We start from the raw sequence: 23885 nt of genomic DNA on the forward strand, positions 1-23885 counted from the left end.
CGAGTCCATGTCGTTCGTCCGCAATATTGGATTGAACAGAAAGCGAAACTAAATTTTCACAGGTCACAAATTTGGTCCGAACTTCACAAAACTGGACATACATGATCCTTGGACCAAGCCTCACAAAAGTTACTAGAAGGATTTTTGATTTTCGGAAGCGTTTGCCCGTCACAGCCAAACGAAATCAGTGGCGTAGTCGCCAAACAGGAAGTCGTCCATATCTCAGGAACTCTGTCACGTATCGAAACCAAACTTTGTACATGAACTCGGGACTCCAATGTGAGGATGCACAAGAGCTGAATTTTTTTATTTTTTTTATTATTTCAGGCTAATTTACAAACCCATTTACCTATGTCTATGCAAAAGTTTCACCTCACACTTTTAATGTTAATGCATTTAGACAGTAGGTGGCACTGTTGTATTACATTTCACAGAGCTGCCAAGTCAGTGTATAGACTGCATTCGTTTTTACTAGGTTTGTCCAGAGTGGTAGAGAAAACAGAGTGGCGACACTCCCATAGGACTCCGTTGTAAAGCTTTTTGCCGCCTACTTCCGGGGTATGCAGCCTCGTAAAGTTCCCGGAAGTTCGAAACAATTCATTCAACGCGTGGAGATTTCCATTGCTGGCCGTGGAGTAGGCTAACTTCTGAGGTAAGTTTATTAAATTACTAACAATGTTGAATGATCCACTGTCTATATTTTATCAGAGGCCCTTTATGATGCATATACTTATCTTATTTGTATATGCAAAACTTAATTCTATATATTTTTTTTATCTTGGTAGACGACTGATTGATCCGGCTAACATTTTGTGGTTAGCTAGCGAGATTATATCTACGTTATATTTTAATGTGCAACAATTGAGGTTGGAAACAAGCAGTAATGTGCTCAACAACAATTTATATAGCTAATTATAAAAAATGAACCAGTTCCCTGGAGGAGATCTATCAAATCGAAAACTAAAGGAGAAAAACAGACTTGGCCCACGGCCTAAAAAGCTTTTTTTGGCCTTTAATATGGTCGCCGTCATTAAAACATCCACACGCGATTTGCAGGAAAACCTTTGCTCATTTTCAAGAAGTTACAGTAAGAATAACATTTCTATTGTTACTAATTGTTTCAAATGAATAGTTTCTGTAATGAAACAATACATAATTACCTAACAATTCATTCTCTATATTACAGTTTAATCAAGCAAAAAATGTGTGTATCAAATTTGATACTGCAGGTTTATGGGTGCTTTATCCCTGAACTTTCATGTAACATTTCTGTAATGAAATCTACATATTTCCCACCACAATACAACCACACACTATTTTGACGATTTAATTAATGCCTGAAATGCCATCTTAAAATACATTTTGGGTATTCTTTCAATAAATCAATCCAACAACATCCCATAAATGGCCAAGCTGCAGTGTGATATTTTTTATTTTTTATGTAAGATGGGGTGGCATTGATAATTTTCCAACATGGGAGACCTGACATATGCAAGCACTGCACCAACAATCTCTTCTCACATGTCTACTGTGAAAAGTGTAAGGTGCATCTTTGCCTGAACAAAGCCAGAAACTTTTCACAAAGTGAAATAAAAGACTGTAAAATATTTTATTTTAAAAAAAAAAGAGAAACTGCCTGAAATCTTCTATAGGATCATTAAGGTTGAATAAAATGTTTATTAAACAGTGTGACTAATTTCTTCTATGAGTAGGGAAACGCATTGACCTACAATACAGCGCTTGTCTACTGATTTGTGCTCTGCTGCATGTGGTGGCGGCTGGTGCTGGCGATGGCTGCTGAAATGAGAGGAGACTGGAGGCTGTGGACGGTGTGCCGGGAATGGAGAGGCCAAATACATCCATGGCAACCAGTAAGGTTCAATTTTTTTCTCACAGGGTAATTTTTATTTTGGGTGAACTATCCATGAAACATATTGTTGCATTTTTGTCTTGCGATATATTGTGACATGATATATTGTTACACCCCTAACATTTTGTATGCAAATCCTCGGAGAATCCCTGCCCACTGGTTGGAGTGGAGTAAATTTTGAAGCTGGGTTTACTAATATGAATAATCATTGAATTATATGAAATGGAGAATATTGTTCGCTGCATGTACTATACTGAATTTTAATTTTTTGTAATATGTGTGGTCCATTGTAGTTTTGATTGGTGCTGGAGGCACCCTCACTGAAGGGGATTTCCTTCTCTTCGGCTTAGGCCGGTGAATGAATATGGTTGGCACAGCATGGTATGGTAGGCTTGTAAGGTCAGTTTCCATTGTACTTCAAATATCATTGAAAAGTCTTAATTCTCTACATTTACAAATATGATGCCCTTTGAAATGCTAGTAAGTGATGTCACCTGTGCAGGGATTAAAGTTCTCCGTCGCTACGACGGATTTCCGTTAATTGCAGCAGGTCTATGACGGATTTCCGTCAATATGGTTCCAGTCTGTCCTTAATGTCTTAAATTCACTTTTAATAATTTTAAGGCCGTAAATAGGATTTCATTTCTCAAAAAGTGTAATAAATGTCTTAATTTTAGTTTGAATAGGTCTTAAATTAAGGAAAGACGAGGTGTATTCACCCTACTGAGGGGGATGTGATCAAAGCCTGGAGAAGAGCAAAAGCACGTTCCTCTCTCCATTCTAAGCGTTCTGTAATCACTTCGCTCATGGTCCACTCCGGGTTTTCAATTACCGCTCACGGAAAGTGCATGTCAGGCTACAGTTGCGCGCTGAGTTAGAATAACTATATTTCAGTTACCATGGACACACTTATAATGCAGGTAGGGCTAGGCGATATATCGATATAAAAAATATATCGATATATTTTTGAAATGCGATATGGAATTAGACCATATCGCATATATCGATATAGTTTGCGCTGTAATCCTTGCTCCCCGCGCCTCCGCTCCTCCTTTTCCACTCTGCATGCGTGTTTATTAGAGCATGTTATGAGAGGCGAATCATGACTACTTCAGAAAACCCAGCACAATAGGAACTACCAGGCAGTGACATGAGTATACGCTGAAATATAGTTTTTCACCTCAGAAAAACGGACTTTCTTGTCCTGTCAGCCGTTATACTGTTCTCGTAGCGCACACTCAATTGCACGCGCAAATGCTGCGGCGCGTGCTGTATCGCCTCACTGATCAAGCTAGTGCAAAAGAAACTACGAGCATGCAACGCCGTTACGTTGTAAATTACCCGAAATAAAAGTAATGCAGGGATTATTTTCATTCTATTCACCAGGAGCAGTTTCCATGTTTCATTAACAGTTATTGTTAATATTGTGTATTCGCCATGGTAACTGTCGTTTCCATATTAACCCCAAAATGCCACTATTTTTCTTTGTATTATTTTTTATATTTTTAAATGACTGTAGTGGCTCATACCAACTTTGTATTAACAAAAACTAGTTTGGGACTGCTATTTAATAGCTTTAGTATAGGCCTAATGTTTATTTATTACTAGTCTTTATATTCTTACAATTTATGTTAAGTAAAGGGGAAAAGTACTTGTGTGTGTTAACAAATTTTGTGTTAACGTGTTATAATTTGCCTATATATAATATTTTCCCCTTTACTTAACGAAAGTTTAAGTAAAGGGGAAGGCTTAGCGAAATGGGGGGAGAATGGCAAGCCTTTTAGTTTGTGGACTAAAAAAATCTAACAGCCAGGTACGTGTCTTTGCACAGTATGTCACAGGAGACTTCAATATGGCAATAATGGCAAAAAAGTGCTAGGTCACCATCAATCAGAAGCTAGTCACAATGCTGCCGTTCGTGCTCTACAGTAGCCTACATGCTCCCTGCCTCGTTTTCATAGATTAAAATAGTTTTTAAAATATGCCTACTGGCAATATTAAAGCGGTTTAAAACGTCTCCCCTTAAAACGCTATTGGTCTCGACTATGTAAAAAGTTAAAGGAATATGACTTGGCCTAAAAAAAAATTTCAGTCAGAAGAATTTTTTTCACTTTAATCCCTGCCTGTGTGAACATTACTTACATGACATAGTTTTCTGTAGCTGGACCCTGTCATTTGCAGGTTTTGACGGCTGACCATTGCCATCCATCTTTTCCTGCGCTCTTGGTCTTTGGGGAAGCCATACATTTGGTAACCCTTCTCAGAACGATTGGAGCATCCAAAAGCTGCACAGCAAACCATGGTATGACCACTGATCTATAAAATATTAGTTGTAACCAATGAACATGACACCATTGAACATCACAGAGAGTGGTTGTGATGTTCTTCAACTTCTCCTGAAATTCATAAACTTGATGACCACACACACTTTTTCTTGTTGTCTTTTTCTTGTTGTCTCACTCATTGTTTAATAAAAAAAAAAATACTATTGCATTCATTCATCCAAGCATAATGAGTTGTTATTCTTACATATATTTGATACTTTGTGTATGGGTTAGTCTTAAAATTATCTTGGTTTGTGGTCAACTCATGCCTCATCAGAAGAAAAGGACTGGACACTAAATGCTGAATGGACTGTTGCTAGCTACTCTTAGGGTGACCACCCGCCCTGCTTTGCGTTGTCCCGCACAGCATTTTCACCCCTTGTCCCACACGCCGCATATTGAGAATATGTCCCGCATTTTCATCCGTCTATTGGTTTTTAATTATTATATTAAGAAAACGTGCATGCATTCTTTTGCCTTTTTAAGAAAGCATTTTATTTCTTCTTTTTGCAGTGTATTTTTTCACCTATAGGCTATTTAACAGCGCTTCGTCAGAAGTACAAATACAACAGCCTTTTTTAAAATCCTATACAATGGTTGAAAGGAAAGGAGTAAACACGGTCACTAGTAGGTTGACAGCTGTCAATCAAAATGTGGACCGGTGATTCGTTCCACGTGTTTCCTGTCAGAAAACATTAAATAAAATAATGTTAAATAATTCATAATTAATTAAATTAAACTATTTAATTCAACAGAATTTATCAACTTGTTGTGGTGGTTTTAATTCACATCCTTTCTAAAAATATGAAAGTTTTTGGTTTAATATATTCTTAATATATACGACTGTCAATGATCTAATTTCATGTTTTATATTTTATTTGTTCATTGTTTATTTTGTTGGATTTTAATTGGACTTGGTCAGATCTGTTTATAAAATAGTGATCTGCATGATGCTGCTGCCTTTGGGCTCAGTGATGTTGAATTTAAATGACATGTCAAATAAAGACATGTTATGTTACATTGTGATGTAGGCTAATGGTGTTTTCTGGAAGGGACTAAAGAACAAAGAATTTTTATCAGCTGAAAGGCAGAATTCAAATGTTTTTATTAAGTTAGACATTATATAATAATAATAATAAAACTATCTTTAAAGGTAATCAGTCTGAAGGGTGCAGAAACACAGGGGTGGTTTATGTTTTAGTGTTGGTAAAATGTTCCACATCGTCCCACATTTGGTTTGTTTGATGGTGGTCACCCTAGCTACCCTGCTTTCTTAATCCCTCTCTGTTCTACCGATGCTAACACGAACGTGAAGCTTTCCCTCCAAAACGTATCTAAGTAATACTTACCGTATAGGCTATATAGCTTTCAGTTGTCACCCTTCCACTCCAAATGTAAAACTGACATTTAAAAATATGCAATAATAGTCAAACAAGGACTTGTGTATGTGTTTTATTTATATTTACCATTCAATTTCGCAATCGCTGCTGTCAGTCCCATAGAAGAACATGACAGCGCGACCTGTGTGTGGAACTTTACAGGCTTACATGAACCACGTGACCACCCCGCTAGTGAGTTCAACGAGTGTCGCAACTCTTCTCTCTCTATGGCTCTGGGTTTGTCTTAATAAATGCAGGGGCTGAATTTCGTTTTTTGCATCGGTCTAATTTAATCATCTTCATTTATTAATATATACTGATTTGTATGCATTAATTGTGCATTTCCAGTTCTCAAAACAGTTAATAAAAAAAAAAAAAACTTTATACAAAATACATCATGCTCTTCTTCGCAAACCGAACAAACAATTCATTGTCTGTGGCTGTGTTTGTGTGCACGGGAAATATGCTGCGCATAACAATAGAAAACAAGGAGAAATGCGCAGTCACATGCTCAAACAATCAACAACGTCGCTCTAGAAGTGCGTTGTGGACTGCGAAGTGGACTTCACAGGGTTTTCCGCCATCTTAAGTGAGATTTCAATCCGAAGGGAGCGAACATGTTCAGCTCGAAGGGCACTGCGCACGGCATAGGGAATAAGGGAACATCGATACATCACTTCACAGGAAGTGGAGAGTGATGATCACACAACTGTCATTTCGCGCACCACGTCATCACCAGTCAGAACGGTCATTACTAACGATGGAGGAGTTTACGTATGTGTGTAAGTATTCATACATTTCGCCATTGTTATACAAATGACAGTATTTTAACGGTTATTGTTGTGAATATTACATATACTACTTTTGATGATTATAATTTACCTCAGTGAATGCAGCCAGCTTAGCTAGTTTGTGAAGTAAAGTGATTTTATTTTAGGTAGTTGTAAAATAGTTCAATATAATTGTAAATGTATAATATAATAATAAAAATTTAAATATGAATGTAGTCCTATATATATTTATGTTATATCATAATCTGCGCGACCCCGTCGTTGACTTTCTTTGATGACGTTTGCACAGGGCGTTTCAAATATATTGTCAGTGAAGTCCACTTCAACTGATATACCGTGCTCAGGGAGTAGGGGAGTAGTGAACACTGCGTATGGACCAAGCGTGCCGCACAAGCCCTGAAAAGTGAAGCCAAAACGTCTCGATCGCCTCCCGGTGACTGGTCCTAGTATAGGTCATAAGCCCCGCCTCCCCATGTTATTCAACGGGACGTGAGACCAACTAAACAATTAAATTACACTTCAAATATCTTTTTTCCAAAGGTGGTTTCTTTCATTTGCTGTCGTTTTATCACGCTGATGTGAGTTCAAGTGTCTGTTTCAAAAATAAGTTGTTTTTTAGTTAGTTACGTGATGCGGTGGTGTAACGTCATGACTGACAGCTGTGATTGACAGGTTCTCTGAGCGAAGTAGTCACTGAAGCACCAACGGACATTTTTTCGAGATCTTCGGAGGACTGAGGAGATTGTATTTACTTTATTTTAACAAGCCTCTTGACGTACTGCAATCAATTTTTAAAAAAGTGTGCAGAATCCACTCTCCCTGAGTGCATTCTGCGAGAGTGAGGCCGGAGCGTTGATTTCGCGGCTTTACTTCCTGCTTACTACTGCGCAGGTCTGGTCCCGAGATCGCTACTGCGCAGACTCAAGTTCCAATATGTCAGCGCCATATCGGGACTCTGGCGGCTTCAGTTCTCATCCATGGAAGAGAGCGAAGGGGCGTCGTCCATCTTTTTTTACAGTCTATGGTATGGACCCTGTCGAATGGAACGCACCTTAGATGTGTAAAAACAAGTGGAAAGCGCAAGCGCGCCACTCTCTCCTTTCCACAAGCGGTTGCTCTCCCGTGGCGTCTGTCGTTGCTATGCAACCATGAACTGCGCTCTCCATGATGACAAGGAAGTATCAGCAAAAGATTAATTGATTTCTAGCCCTTGCATTAGCTTTACTACTAGATATATTTATGGAGATGAAAAATAATAAGGCGCCCTGTACAGCTATGATCAGCTGTTCGGCTGAACATTCAATGTTGTTACGCGCTGCAAGCTGATCAGTTGGTTCGTTGCTGCCGCGCTCTATCACTCGCACACCATAAAGAGCAAATTGTTTTTTAATGTTTCAATTTAGTGATTAAAATGACATCATTTGGAAGCGGATAATTTCTTCACAAACAGCTCATTATGACTCAATGTTAGAATGCTGCACCTACACTCGATAGTGTGAATAAGATCAGCGCAACGCAGACCACTGCATTGACAGGGTAAAACATATGATCTGTCTACGCCCAGGGCTCAGCGGAAGACAGAAAATGCCGGTCCAGCACTGATTGAGGAATTAAATTTGAAAATAAAAGATTTTTTCTCGTATTCTCGCATTTTTTCTCGCATCTCGCATCTATCCACTACCTGCTAACGTTAGTACACTGCACCCGAGCAAGCACACTTTGCAGTTCCTCCGGAAATGCATTTTTCTAGTTACGATTAAAACTTCCTCAAATCTTCCACACTTGGTTTCTTTGTGTTTTTATCAGATTTTTTCGATGTGACCATTGTGATCGTTTTTTTTTTTTTTTTATCATTTAAGTGAATCGATGATTCAGTTTAACTGGCCTTAATTATTAATTATCGATTCATACTGATCCGATCCACAATTTCAGTTCAGTGATCAAGGGTGCGTTCCATTTTACTTGCTTTTTACCCACTATTCAGCTTGATTGTGACATCACTGCAGATAACTAACTGTAGTGTATGATACAGGCTATTATTATTTTGAGAATTAATCGCATAATACTTGTAGCTCCCTCATCTTCACAGTCAAAGTTTACAATTGATATTTTTTTCGTTTGTGTAATTTAATTTTCCTCAAACAGCTCATACCTAGGATTTTATTTTCTCCAACAACTTATATGCAAATAGCATGGTGCAAAAAAACTAATTCATAAATAAATTAATTTTTCAATGAATAACAACATAAATGTATGTTTTTTTTTATCTCACACAAAGCCATATAGTGCATTGATTGTATAGATAACATACATTTAATGGTGTTTTTGCATCAATTTTACTTGAAAGCCTAATTTTATTGAAAAGCTCAACTGTTTTGTCATGACACGAGGATGAGTAAATTATGACAGAATTTCCATTTTTGGTAACTATTTCTTCTCTGTCTGCTCCTTTTTAGCCCCATTCATGGTGTTTGTCATAGACTGTGTTAACAAATGTCAGCTGGAGAAGTTTAAACCAGTTCTTAAGTGAAAGTGAACCTATTCATTTCATTCATTCACCTTCTTTAAAAAAAAAGTGCAAAAGATAAGGTTGTTGTCTTTAGAAAAGAAAAAAAAAACAGTCCTGTTTGCTTTGTCGCATACTATAGTTTAAGTGCTGGAGTTAAGTGTTAACTATAGCATTCTTGGAGAAGTGCGTTTACTCAAGCCAGGGTGTGAGTTGCTCTCCCTCTGTGCATTGGCATCTGTAAGGGCATAAGCTCCCCTGCAGATTCCTTGGGGTATAGAGCCTGGTTGACCAGAGTTATTGGGAAAAACGCAGCATGCATTTCTCTTGTTTGTCTACCTTTCTTTTCAATATTGCTTAAAGGTAGGGTAGGCTATTTGTTTTATAAACACTTTTTGTTATATTGCTTGAAACTCTCTTCATATCAGATAATAATATAAAAGGTGCTCTAAATATTCAAATATGTACATATATCTTCTGTGGAATTCTCAGGACCAAAACCTTTTCGTCCAATCATCACATTCACAAATGGAATGAGACAATGTCCTACCTGCCTGTCAACTTATGAACTTCCATAACTCTGCGCACAGACATCACGTCATCAGCGCTTTACGTAAGACTGACAGTCGTGCCACATACACCTCCTCAGACTCAGATTTATATTTGAACACGATCACTATCAAGTGTGTTCTGAAAAGGAATGTCGTTCAACAGGAAGGAGAACTTGATAGTGGCAAGGAACCGTAACTCCATCAGGTGACAGAAATGAAGAGGGGGAAAAACCTGGTAGAAACCCAGTTTTATGTTTATATGCTTTAAGACAAACCATGTGCAAATGCATAAGTCAACACTATTGCTGAGTATTTTCTCCTTAAAACTGCAGTGAAAAAAAGACTCAAAAACGCAGTTTGAAATCGCCCATTTTCTTACGTCACAAACTACCTTGTAACCAATCTAGTCAATGTGTGGGCGAGCTTTAGCATATCATTAACTATGATGCGAAGCAGGGCAGTCTCAAGAGAAGCCTGGTTATCCCGATATATATTTTTCTGTTGAAAATCGTGTAGTTTAGCAAAATAGCGGGTGACTTATGTATATGATGTATATTACGATGTTATAATGAACTATATGCCTTTCTCCAGTGATGTTCTGAGTTGTTTAAAGTGGTTCTGATGATTCAGAAGAAAAACTGAGATGGCGAACGGGAACATGGTTTGTAGCAACACATTATCTGTTTGATAACATAGTCAAGCAAAAGGCTAATCATATTAATTACCGTTATGTGTCCGACGTTGTATAGAGCGATACCATCGTGCAGCGTTTACAGTAATGTTGACCAAGTGGATCAGGTATTCTTAGCATGGTGTGAGTGAGTGGAGGAAGGGCCAAATTTGCATATTCATGGTTCTATACGAAATGAAGCAAGGATTTAGGATTACATTTTGTATATGTTATAATTTTTTATTTTTTTTTATAGACAAAACAGAGTTGTTTAATTATATAAATGAAAATAGAACAAAATAGAATCATATATATTTATAGAGTATGTAGTGTGACCTCAAGAGCTCACTGATGTCAATGTTCCAGGTCGTTGGGCCAATAGCCAAGCTCAAAAGTTAACCTTACTATCAGTTTGTTCATGATGCTTTAATGAATTGCCTTTTTGAAAGGCAATTTAAATTTGTTCATGGAATAAAGATAGCTGTAAACATTTTTTATAATGTATAGATCAGGTTTGTCAAGAATAAGTTTCCATTCATATGTTGTTGACATGGAAGTGTGTGTTTTTTTTTTTTCTTTTTTTTTTTTTTTTTTTTAAGAATATGAAGAATGTTTCTTTGGAAATAAGTATGTAAGTGATGTTACTCAACAGGAAGGGGGAATTTCTTATTGTTTTTCAAGCATATAATTACACAACACACACATGCATGCATGTGAGTCCACACATTCTTAAGCACACAATCTTTTTTTACATCAGTATGTTGGCTCTCCAAAGTCGTAAGTACTCCAAAGTAGTTTTACACTGAGCTAATGATATTTTATATCCTCTAACCTAACCCAACCCCTACTTAAGCAGTATACACAACCCTCACACAACATTTCTCTTCTGATTACAGTTTATTGCTGTCTGTAAAATAAACTGAAATATTTAGATATATTTATTGAAACATTTAAGCATCTTAATAAGTGGATACAAATTGGAAAAATTATTTTATATTGTCTAATTTCTTTTCAATATTTTGACATGATTTAAAAACAAAAGTGAAAACAGTTTCCAGCACATACAGACTTTCACAACCATTTGTTTTAGTGCTGGTTACCTTTCAAAAAAACAATTGAGTTTATGGTAAAACACATTCAGTCATTTAGTCACTCTTTCCTGGTTTTAGTTCTTAATTGGAGCAGTACAGTGGCTGGAACTGAGGAATTAAATCTATGTGCATTTTGTTTTTCTCGATTGCTTAAACGCATTTCTTGAAATTATGCCTTGTATTCTCAAAACGGTAAACACAAATCCATAACTTCTCACCCAGTTCCCCAAACATCATATTTTCAGGTCAAAATGAAGCTCTACACTCAAAACCATTCACTATTGCTGAAAAACATCAGCATCACCTCAGACATCACACACAAGCCCTCACAAACACACACTACAACATAGTCTTACATACTGGTGCGAGAAATTTAAGACAACATTTCAACATTGGTAAGTTATGTTGCAGTTATGTTGCCCCCCCACACAAAAGACACAACCAATTGATACATTGGTACATTTTTATTCATTCATGTACTATACAGTACAACACACACACACACACACACACACACAATTCCGCCTCAGCAATCCCGTCTTTGGTCTGGGTCACAGGCAGGGGCGTAGAATTTAGTAGGGACGCTAGGGACGTGTCCCTACCAATATCCAGTGACACTGATATATCCTTAGCAATAATTTCGATCAAAACTTAAAATATATTTATATTGATGTCCCCGTCCCCACCAATTTCAAAATCAAACCTATGCCACTGGTCACAGGGCTATATTGGTGCTAGCCAGGCAGCGGTGGGAAAATCCTCTTGCATGCCTGTTCCCTGCTGGAACACATCAATTAATAATAATAATTTGAACTGAAATATTTGGCAGGCTTCTTCCATTTCATTATCTCTGTGTCCTAGAAAAATAGAAGTAATGATTACTGTAACAGTAACACATCCTTTTCACAAAATGGAAGCAATCAGAAAACTCTATGTGAGGCAATTTGATGCAGCTACGGTACATGTATGTGTTGTAACAGCACTTAGTGCAGCTCTCAAAAGTTACAGAGCAGTCTGAAGTACATCACCTGTACCTGTTTTTCTCCTGTACCCTCTACCACCTCCACCTCCACCCCCTTCACCTCCTCCACCTCCTCCTCTTCCCCCTCCTCCACCTTCCTTCTCCTTCAGCCACTCCTCCTTCTCCTCCATCCCTCCATCCCTCCTCCTCAACCCCCTCCTCCTCCTCCTCCTCCACCCCCACCCATACCTGTCAACCCTCCCGTTTTTCCCAGGATTCTCCCGTATTTTACCTTGCTATCCCGCTATCATCCCGTTTAAATATTTTCCCGTATTTCTCCCGTATTTTTAATCTTTCTATAAAAAAATAAACAGAGCGCAAACACCATCGCACACCTGCAGGTGATAGGTGCGTGGGAAAAAAGACCATGTAGGTAGGTCAAGCAATAAGCTATATATAAAAAACAAAACAAAATCCCACTGGGCGCAAACCAGTTAAGCAGAAATCCCGCCCTGCAGCTAATTTCATTGGTTAAGGTTACAATGACGGGTAGGTTTAGGGATCAGTGTTTGGTGTATGCTCCACTAAAGTAGTTTGGGGGATAAAAAAATCGCACGAAGAAGAACAGCAGCATCCCGAAGATGGACGAACATGAGAGAGATGGCATTGGAGACTATGTATGTAATGTATTATTTATGTAATACAGAGATTATGTATTTATTTATGTTAATATCTGCATAAATAATGCAGATATTAAACCCCCCCCCCGTTCTGATCTCCTGTATTTTGGTATCCAAATGTTGACAGGTATGCCTCCACCTCCTCCTCCTCTACCCTCTTCCACCTCTTCCTCCTCCTCCTCCACCTCCACCCTTTGAGTTTGCTCAAGGGATACAAACAACACTGTAAAAAAAAATTACATCCTCAAGTCAAAAATTTCAAGTGACCGATAACATCTAAATTTTTCAATTAGTCTGACATATTATTTCTCATTGAGCCAATGTTAACAGACTATTGCAACAAGAATTTCACTTGGGCCAATTGAAAAATTTAGATGTTATCAGTCATTTGAAATTTTTGATTTGGGAGGGTTAGAAATTTTTTACAGTGAATCTCAAACTCTTGACATGTGAACCCTATAATCTAAATGTCACAAGAAAGATGAACTGATGACAGCATGTTTTTTTTTTTTTCATTCCAGATGATCCTCTTAAACACGGGGCCGTAACACATTTAAAATCAGTCAACTTCCTGCTAATCCACATCAGGTAGAAGAGCAGCAGAAGAAGCAGTCTGAGGTGAGGTAAGTCAAATCTTTCTCTTTAATGTTAAGCTCCATAAACTATATTCTCAAATTAGAATGTTCGCCTTTCTTGTGAAATGTATTGAAATAAAAATAATGGTGCTGTATATTATGGAATGATATTCCAGACATTATTCAAAAGGAATTGCAAATTGTATTTGCAATTGCGTTTTCAAATTGTGGACGCATAAAATGTGACATAATCCAAACGCAAATGCAAATCGTGCATTACCATTTGCATTTTCGTTTAAGCGAACGCACAGTGACTGCCATATTTAAAATGGAAATGCAAAGTCCGTTTGCAACTGTTTTTCCCATATCTTACGAGTCATGACCCTGTCATATTTAAATGGCAATTTCAATTACCACGTCTGATTTTCACTTTCTCAGCGTCACGTATGTAGCCAGCCAAAACTCAAATGAAATCGCAATTTCCTTAGTGTTTCCATTTCCGATGCCTTACACGGAAACCTGTCAATCAGTGTCAAGGGTGGGATTATGCTATGGGGCGTGTTCGTGTTGGGACGTGACGCCACTCACAGTCGACCGTCAAGAGGTGATGCCCTGAACAGACAGACGCCGATTTATTTTAAACAATAGGCCTATGTCACACTTCCTGTTTCCGGAACGCGGAGTAGGGATTCAGAACTTCCGGTCAAGAGTATTTCTCGATAAGGATTTAGATTATCAGCCATAATGTCTAAACCATCCGAGGTAGACTGACCACGAGCTATGAGGTTGTGAAACGAAGGTTTTTGCTCCTGTAGAAGCTATAAGTTCATATGAAATCAACCTTGTTTTAAGAAAAACATGTTTTATCCGCGATCTTATAAAAAAAAACAACTACACTACCCACAATCCTAAGCGTAGCAGCACCGTCTGCTGATTCGCTGTTACCATAGAAACGTTTACCTTACTGGTGAACGGCTAGAGCTATAACAACAATGGCAGGCTACACCCGCAGCTGTTGTTGTAGTGTACCGGATTGCTCTGCATCAGGACGTAGACAGCCATACCTCAACTTTCACGCTTTCCCGAAGGACGAAACACTCCGCAAGTCTTGGGTTAGGTTAATAAGGAGGGATGAGGGGCCTTCTTTTAATATTCTCCGGGGTAGCACTTTCGTTTGCAGTTTGCATTTTGAAAAGGAGAGCATCTACGTCTTGGAAAGTGGTCGGAATAGACTTTCCTCAGTTTTGACGTTTCCACTTGAGAGTTTTCATTTACCATCCGAATCACATCGTCATATGTGACTTCAGGCAGGTTGCGGAGAGATTTGGTCCAGCGGTATCTATCGGACTCCGCCATTGTAAAAAGCTAACCGGAAGAGCCGTATCCCTACTAAAAGACGTACTTCCGGTCTTCAATTTTTTCGTGACATAGGCCTATGGAGGTAGTTGGTGAAATTGTGGAGGACCTTATGATGCTCGCCCAGCAAGTTGATGACAGTAGGCTACATCCTCTACAGATGTCCTCTTACTCAGAAGCCATTTCGTTTTGGATAAGTGAAATGAGTTCGTGGCCTTGACCAACAGCAACATACATCAGTAATGTTGTCTTCGCCAACCTCAGTGAAGTAGCTAACAGGCTTTTTGTGAAGGACAGGACAACTAAAGGACCTGGACGTCCTTTACTGGACATACCACAAGAGATGAGTGTCGGTGCTAGGTCTCACCCCTTCAAATAAGTGTTCTCAATTTGCGAAATTCAATAAAAATTCTGTCTGTTGCAGTTAAACCTGTGGATGTGTGTGTGTGAGAATGTTTGTTCCACTTTACATTTGTGGTGTAGTATCAGGCTTTCATTTGTCAATTTGTTTAGATTTATGTGGGATTTAATCTTTTTATTTAAAAATTAATCTCAACTGTGAAATGGACAAATACAAAATTATACATAGGCTACTTTCAGAACAATTAAATCAAGCCCAGGTTTTTTTTGTGTGTTTAGATAAATAATGTAACAAAAGTCACAATTCCATGACACTGAGATAAGGGAGCACTGTTTTTTTGAATGGGGGGAAAATATCAAATGAGGTCCAAACAGAACCCAAAGACAACATGAGGGTTTAAGAAATATTCATTTTAAACTAAACCAAAACCAAATCTTTATCTCAGTGTCATGGAATTTTGTGACTTTTGTTACATTATTTGTCTAAACACACAAAAAACCTCGGTTTGATTTAATTGTTCTGAAAGAAGCCTATGTAGGCTATATATAGACAGATTTGTTGGTACCCTTCCATGAAAAAAGAACCCACAATTTTCTCTGAAATAAATTGAAACTAACAAAAGTAAATGGAATCCATCATTGTTTAATCTAAGTTTAATTAAAAAAAAGATTTGCTTTAGAATTTTGATTCAACAGAATATTTGTATTTAAAAAAAATGACAATGGGTTGGACAAAAATGTTGGGACCCTTAACCTAATATTTTGTTGCACCACCTTTAGAGGCAATCACTGCAAACAAGCAAAAATCTGTAGTTCCCAATGAGACTTCTGCACCTGTCAACAGGTATTTTGGCACATTTTTCATGAGCAAACTGCTCCAGCTGTCTCAGATTTGATGGGTGCCTTCTCCAGACTGCATGTTTCAGCTCTTTTCATAGATTGTTACGATCTTTTAAAGTCTAAGAGATGTTTCGCAACACTCATTTTATTATTACTGCTGATGGCTGAATAAAGTGGAAAAAACACATGACAGACTCAACTTAAAGAGACAAACTGGATTTTATTGACACAAAGCCGAAGCCACTAGATCCAGTTCCTAGTAATAAGGAAATGCACTATGTACAATGTTTAAAGATATAAATGATCAAACAACAATAAAAGGAAAGAGAACCAAAAAGTGGCGCCAAAGAAAAGAACAGAATATAACAAAACAAAACAATCCTTATACTAAACCTAAACCTAACCAAATGTGACCGGAGCAGTATTTTTGTAGTATAACTCAATACAGATAGCCTGACTACGCCACCTTGGGAATTACACCCAAGGAAATATAAAAAGGCACCCAGGTTCGGTGGTGCAGAGAAAAGTCAGAGTCGTGTAATTCAACAAACAAATAATTTTATTTGAGAGGAAAATATTCTGCTTGTATCTTTAAATAGTATAAATCACTGGCAAGTTTATTGTAACAATACTAAGAACAATGTTAAAAGAACATTCCTCCAGGCATACGTGATCCAAGCAAGTTATCACATCAAACAAAACATCACAACCAAAAAAAACAAATGTATCGTCTCCACAAAATATATTTAAAAAAAAAGAATTAATAAAAAAAATATATATATGAACAAGGCTAAAGTTTACTTTAGGGGTGGCAAGCTAGCTATAAACAACTGTGCGCTCAACCATTTATGTGTGCACGGCAAACCAAATAAGTCGAGGTGCTCAACCCTGGTGCTCCAACCTCACAACAAATGTGTTCACCCAGGTGACTAGCCTCCCCCTCGGCGCACTCAGCCTTGACTCAAACGAACAAAAGAAACAAAGAAAGATTAGTGGGTACGATACAAATACAAAATAATCACAGTGATCACATCCAACACAAATAGAAAAATGGACCAAATCAGTAATTATTGGTCTCAACAGGTGACCATTAGAGAGACGCTACTGATATGATATGACGTTAATATAATTAATTACACCACACGGCCAACGGCCCAAATCACACTGGTCAAGCAAACCTCAAGGAAATAACAAAAATAACCCAAACCATAAAATGAAAAACAAAACAAAACACAGCAATCATAAAGTAAACTATCCATTCACAAGAAACAAGGAGACTGATCTAGTCACGAAAAACAAAGGAAATAATCTAATCATGAAAAACAGCAGCACGACCTGAGTTAATCACGTTGTACGCGGGAGACTGCAAAACAAAACATAACACTCAGATAAGGGTCTAACGTTAGTTCAAACAAGGAATATAAAACCTTTACTAAATCATACATACCACACGAGAATCACACACACATCACGAACCACACCTCACGATGTCAGGATGCACTCACGAATGTTCAGCTAAAACACACAATAAACCCCATTAAACTTGACTAACCCCATACTACCCACCTCACATTGCAATCGCCTACCTTAACGCTTTCCATGAGCGCTTGACGCAACGCTACAGCCATCACTTCAAAAAAATAAAAACACTCTTAGCACTGTTAAAACCACACAAAACTGTGCATAACCTCCATCACTTACCTCGACTAACGTGACACCGATAACCGGAAGAGGGGCGGGTATGACAAAGCCTACATTCTAGGGCTTCCTGTTTACACACTTAAATACACCGGTCCTAATTACCTCATCCACCCATTACCATATAAGGGTAATGACGCAAGAGACAAGAAAGGGGAAATCCCCTACTGCTACACAAAGAAAAAGGTGAAAAGAAAACCGAAGTCTTCGGTGCATCCGGCACCTAAATAAACTAACTACTAAAACAAAACGTACACAGAGTGGCGCTCACTCTTAACCTAGTGTATCTAACAAATAAACAACCCTACGGGCATTATGTATACCGCGGCATACTGACCTGTCGTTCTCTTTCCCAAAGAGCCGTGTTACAGGACCCCATAGCATTGAACTTGGACACACATCGAAACTACTGTCTCTAAGATTGAAACATAACAAGTAACGTTACTAAAGGTACAAATAAACCGAGCACAAAGCACACAACTCATTCCACTACAAAGAGCAAGACTTCACTATATGGATCTCAATTCACAGTTTAGATAACTCAAACCGCTACAGCTCATGGTCGCTTCAGAGAGAGAGAGCATGAATGAGCACGCCATCCCTTTGAACCCAGCTGGACGGTCAGGGGATCTCTGGTTAATCCGTAATTCGTTTGTAATTATAAAACGAAAATACCGTTCTCTTACGAGAGGTTCTCTCGTATTGCGTAAGTTAGCTTACGCTACGGGAAAGTTGTATTTTCTCGAGATCTGAAGCCAAAAAATTATCCTTAATTTTGTATTTATTGTCAACGCAGTGCGGCAGCCAGCAGACCATGGCAGGCTACTTAAGCGTGCTCATTGGCTGTCCAGCGGCAACTGCTGCAGCCTACCAGTGAGCCCTGTGTGACGTCGCGCCCTCCACACCCCTCTAACCGTCAGGATGGGTGTGGCTAGCGTGTATATAAGGAAGGGCTCATAGGCTGAGAATCTGATGGCTGAGAATCTGATTTTCTTGTCTTCAGCGAAGCTCTTCGCATCGCTGGATCTTGAGAGCCACCGCCGTTGAATCAAGCAGCCAGCTTAGGAAGTGCCTGAGGAAGCCGGCCGACTTCGCCGCCTTCAGCCATCCGTGCCAGCTACGCTATCCGGCGACATATCCTTTCATTGCTGTGTGTGTTCGCCCTGCGACACACACTCTCTCTCCTCTTCTAAAAGAGCAATTTCTACGAGGCGTTGTTTCAAATGCCTCGCACGACTTCCCGCTCTCTCTCCCTCTGTTCGAGCCGCGCAGACTGCGCCGCTCACAAGGGTGGCAGAAGCGGACGGTCTCGGAGCAAGCTTCCTCTCCCTCTGTTCGAGCCGCGCAAACTGCGCCGCTCACAAGGGATGGCAGAAGCGGACGGTCTTGGAGCTCTCTTTACGTTACAAGAAAGCTACTCCATCCTCGCGCCCCGTTCACTCACCGGCGAAAGAAGAACAGAGAGTGTTTTCGTCCCGCCGTGGCCGGACCAACCTCCATTTCTCACACATTTCTCACAGTCCCCTCTTAAGTTCAGGCGACTGGAATTGTTAAAATCGCAGTATACGAGTCTGTTATAATACACGCACGCCTGCAAACAAACGCCGTCACAAGACATTGAAGGATCCAAATTTAAGAATATGTTTAAGATCTGCTGATCTTACTTCCTTACATAACATCACATGAAAAACTAAGGTGAATTACACTGTATTGGGCATTCAAGGTGAACATGATGGCATCAATTTACTGATCAGAAGTTAGCTTTAAGTCAGCTGTCTAAACATTGTAATAGTCAGGGGTTTTGTTAGCCTTTGATCTTCCAACTAAGAGTTGAACTGTGTGTGAATGTTACTAGTCTTAGTTCTCGTGACCATTTGTGTTTATACCATTTGGGGAGCTCAGTTGGGGGTAATTGCCTTTATTGTCTTTAGCAGTAGTCATCCCTAAAGGCTGTGTGTAAGTTCAGAACCTTTAGGGACAGCCCACTGAAATGCCTATAAAGAAACCATGTAAAGTTACGTTAGTTAGACTGATTTGGGAAGAACTGCAGCCGCGTCAACGCGAAGTCCTCAATAAAGAATAACTTTGTTTGAACGTGATCCCCAACGTCTCCTGGTCTCTTGCTTCGACGAAGAAAAAGTTTTCAACAGATGGTGCCTTGTGACCCGGATGGAGAAGGAAACTCAAAGAATTTTAAGCTCAATGAACTGAATCTTGAAACTTCAAGCTCAACAAAAGATTTGACAAAGATTGCCAGACTGAATCTTTCCAGCTTCCTCCAGATTGAAAACTTCAAGCTCAAAGATTTCAACAAAGCTGACTGAGTTCCAGACTGAATCTTGAAACTTCAAGCTCAAAGATCTCAACAAAGCTGACTGAGTTCCAGACGAAATTTTTCTGTACAACCAACGATTCGGTGAGTTTACACTCCATTCAAAGAACCAATGCAGACCAGTACAAATGTTTTCCTCTGCGCCGTTCAGAGAAGTAGTTAACAAACAGCTGTAGAGTTTGGTTAACTAAAGATGAGCCTCTAAAAAGTTTTTCTTTTAGAGATGAAATTTACCCTCTGTTGTTGACAGGGAAGATTAACAGTTACATGTTAATATTGTGTGTATGCTCTTGCTAGAGAAGACCTATCTGTGAGCTAGAGAATTAGCTTTAGAATTAGATTTAGCCTCATGTGCTAATAAGATTGTACCCTCTGTTTGCAAGACAGTAGAGAGAAGTTTTTTTAGTGTTTGTTTGTGGTAACAAAAATTCACAAAATGTTTAGGAAAAGTACTAGACAGATTACACCTTTTTGGACAGATAGTGAATTCAAGTCTTTGTTATCAGAGCACATGGACTCAATCGTGACTGAGAAAGTCAGATTGAATTTAACAAAGAAATTTAGCATTGATCCAGGCAGAGTTTGGTCAATCGAAGATTGTAAGAAGGTACTAGGAGAAAGTATTCGCAAGAACAGTGTCAAAGGCATTATCTTCTGTCACAGAGAATTCGGTTTAACCCTAGCTACAGAACAGTCTAAGCGCAACTCTGAGCTAGAGAAACAGATCAAAGAGCTCCGTGCTAGAATATCTTCGTTGACTAAGAAAGTAAACCGCAACAAAGATGCAGAAAAAACTGATGTGGAAGAAGTTAGTCAGCCTGATAACAATTATCCTGACTTAAAAGCTTTCGTTGAAACAAATGTAGCCATCCAATCAGCAACTGATCAGCCTGTAGATTCAGTGCAGGTTTGTGGGGCTAGGAGAAGATCTCAGGGAACTGAAAGTGTTACTCCGAACTCTTCTGTTGTCCAAATACAAACGGTTGCCAAAACATCTTTAGGTCCTAAGGATATAGATAGACTCTCCCAGAGTTTACCCTCAGCACGTACAAATTTTTCTGAATTTAGAAGAGCATTGTTCAGCAAAATGCATCTTTACGACATGTCGTTGCCGGAAGTCACACAGCTGATGTCACAAATTCTAACTGAATCTGAATTCAACAATTTTGAGTCTGCTGTTACTTCCGAACTGCAATATGTCAGTAAAGGCGATTTGAGAGAAGGTGTTTTGAAAATCCTAAAGAATATCTTAGGACCGAAAATCGATTGGTCAAGAGTTACTAGCTGTGTACAAGAGAAAGAAGAAACTGTGAGTGAATATACTGAGAGGTTCTGTCAGGTAGCGGTAACGTACAGTGGAATAGTGGATGATTCCGAAAGTGTGTTAGCTGACAAAGGAGCTCTAATCCGAATTTGGGCAGATGGTCTTGTAGCTGAGTACAGAACAGCCTTGCCATTCCTAGATATGACGTGGGCTAAAAGAACTCTCAGAAGTAACCTAGAAAGTTTGGCGATTTGGGAAAGAGATTCTGATGTCAAAGAGAGAGTAAGAATTGCAGCAGTTTCTGTTAAGGTCAACTCAGAGAAGCCAAAGAAACGCAAAAGTCCTAGAGAAGCCAGTTGTTCTTACTGTGGCAAGCACGGACATTTTGGAAAAGAATGTAGAAAAAACAAAAATAACTTAAGACAAGTTAACAATGTTATGCAGCTCTTACTACATTTGTTTGCTACTTTAAAGCAACCCCTCCCCTCGTCATTGGACTCGTGGCTAAGCTTTTTGAGGTGTTAACCATTTGGGCTGTGATTGCTTAATCTCCCCAGTAACTCACAACAAAGATGAAAGACTTAGTGACTGTCACAGCCTTTGTTTGGGGGACATTCAGAAAATTCACAGCCTTAAATGTTACACTGCAGAACACTACAATCAGACAACATCCTCTGTTAATGATGTTTATTAGGACTGATGTTTCACTGGAGAATGGAAATGTGCCAATTTTCTCACACACTGTACAGTTGTTTCCCCGTTCTACAGGGACAGAATAGGACACGGACAAGTGAGGTGCCCTGGGAAGAACTGACGCAACAGGCGTTCGGGGGCCAATCCAGGGTGAAGACACTATCTCATAGGCCTTTCCCGATTTAGTCCATCCTTACCTCACTGGTCCATAGGTGTCAAATAAATTAAGAAATAGGGAAAGAATGAAACAACCGCAGCAGACGCTACAACCCTAGTGTTTAAACAAATACTGCTACAACCCTAGTGTTGGGACAAATACTGCTCTGTCGTCTTTTGTTTTCTTTCTTCCTCTGTGCAGATAAACACTTGATGGCTGTTCCAAAAATCCATATGCAACGACGTCTCACCTGCATATGAAGCCACAACCTCAAGAAGACAACTACACCCACTGCTGAACGAGCCAATCACAAAAGAAAAAGAAGAAAAAAAAAATACACAACGCAGAAATACAAAACCTTCAGTCATCCATCGATATGATCAAGACTACAAGCCTGCACCATTATCTGAGTGCTGCACCTGGTTAATATGACTGAAGATAACTTTTCATGGTTCGGAAACCTGTTAGTATCAAGTGTGTCAACCAGCAAATGACTCACGTCCAGCACACCCGTAAGATTTCACGGACCCTAAGTGCATGTTTGTTTCTGTGTCAACATGCAATTACAGATGAACAACACAGAGCAAGTTATATGTGCCTGTAACTTACACAAGTTACAAGAATGAACATATGCGATGTGCCTGTAACTTACACCAGTTACAAGAATTAACTTTATGTGTTTAAATTTGTATTTTGTGAGAGTTTTTAAGAACTCTCAAACGGGGGACTGAAGGATCCAAATTTAAGAATATGTTTAAGATCTGCTGATCTTACTTCCTTACATAACATCACATGAAAAACTAAGGTGAATTACACTGTATTGGGCATTCAAGGTGAACATGATGGCATCAATTTACTGATCAGAAGTTAGCTTTAAGTCAGCTGTCTAAACATTGTAATAGTCAGGGGTTTTGTTAGCCTTTGATCTTCCAACTAAGAGTTGAACTGTGTGTGAATGTTACTAGTCTTAGTTCTCGTGACCATTTGTGTTTATACCATTTGGGGAGCTCAGTTGGGGGTAATTGCCTCTATTGTCTTTAGCAGTAGTCATCCCTAAAGGCTGTGTGTAAGTTTAGAACCTTTAGGGACAGCCCACTGAAATGCCTATAAAGAAACCATGTAAAGTTACGTTAGTTAGACTGATTTGGGAAGAACTGCAGCCGCGTCAACGCGAAGTCCTCAATAAAGAATAACTTTGTTTGAACGTGATCCCCAACGTCTCCTGGTCTCTTGCTTCGACGAAGAAAAAGTTTTCAACAACATGATGACGCTCTCTGGCTACTCACCCCGTTTGCACGCGTTACTCATCCCGCTCTCTCCAATGTTGAGCCGCGCAGATTGCGCCGTTCACAAGGGATGACAGAGCGGACGGTCACGAGCAATGTTGGGCGCGCGCCTCACTCACCGGCGAAAAGAGGGGAGAGTGTTTTAGTCCCACTGAGGCCCAACCAACCTCCAATTCTCATACATTTCTCAGTCCCCTCTTAAGTTCAGGTGGCTGGAAATATTACTATTGCAGTAAACGAGCCTTTTATAATACACGCACGCCTGCAAACAAACGCCGACACGAAACATGATGACGCTCTCTTATATGCTCGCGCTAACTGAAAGCTAATGTGTTCTCCCCTGTGGCTCAGTGGCAGAATCTTATGCTTTCGCGCCAGAGACCCGTGTTCTATCCTGGCTCTTGCGGCAGATAAAAAAATGTATGCTGTTCGCTTCTCCGAGCTCGCGGCCAGTTTTTCTTACATACAGAAAGCGAACCCGCCTCTCGCACCCTCCCGTTC

General features: G+C 39.3%; 1 long non-coding RNA gene across 2 annotated transcripts; it reads left to right on the forward strand.

The window, feature by feature from the left end:
- The first annotated feature begins 511 nt into the window (after positions 1 to 511).
- Positions 512 to 4371, forward strand: LOC311095733. 2 transcript variants are annotated; one of them, XR_014608896.1, is made up of 3 exons: positions 512 to 652; positions 1713 to 1871; positions 2164 to 4371. It is a non-coding gene; the product is annotated as an uncharacterized lncRNA (long non-coding RNA). The 2 variants fall into 2 exon arrangements; XR_014608897.1 differs by lacking the exon at positions 512 to 652 and having other exon boundaries at positions 670 to 1871.
- Positions 4372 to 23885: the final 19514 nt, after the last annotated feature.

The sequence above is a fragment of the Abramis brama genome, assembly GCF_963993115.1.
Source record: "Abramis brama genome assembly, chromosome: 14".
Lineage (NCBI taxonomy): Eukaryota > Metazoa > Chordata > Actinopteri > Cypriniformes > Leuciscidae > Abramis > Abramis brama.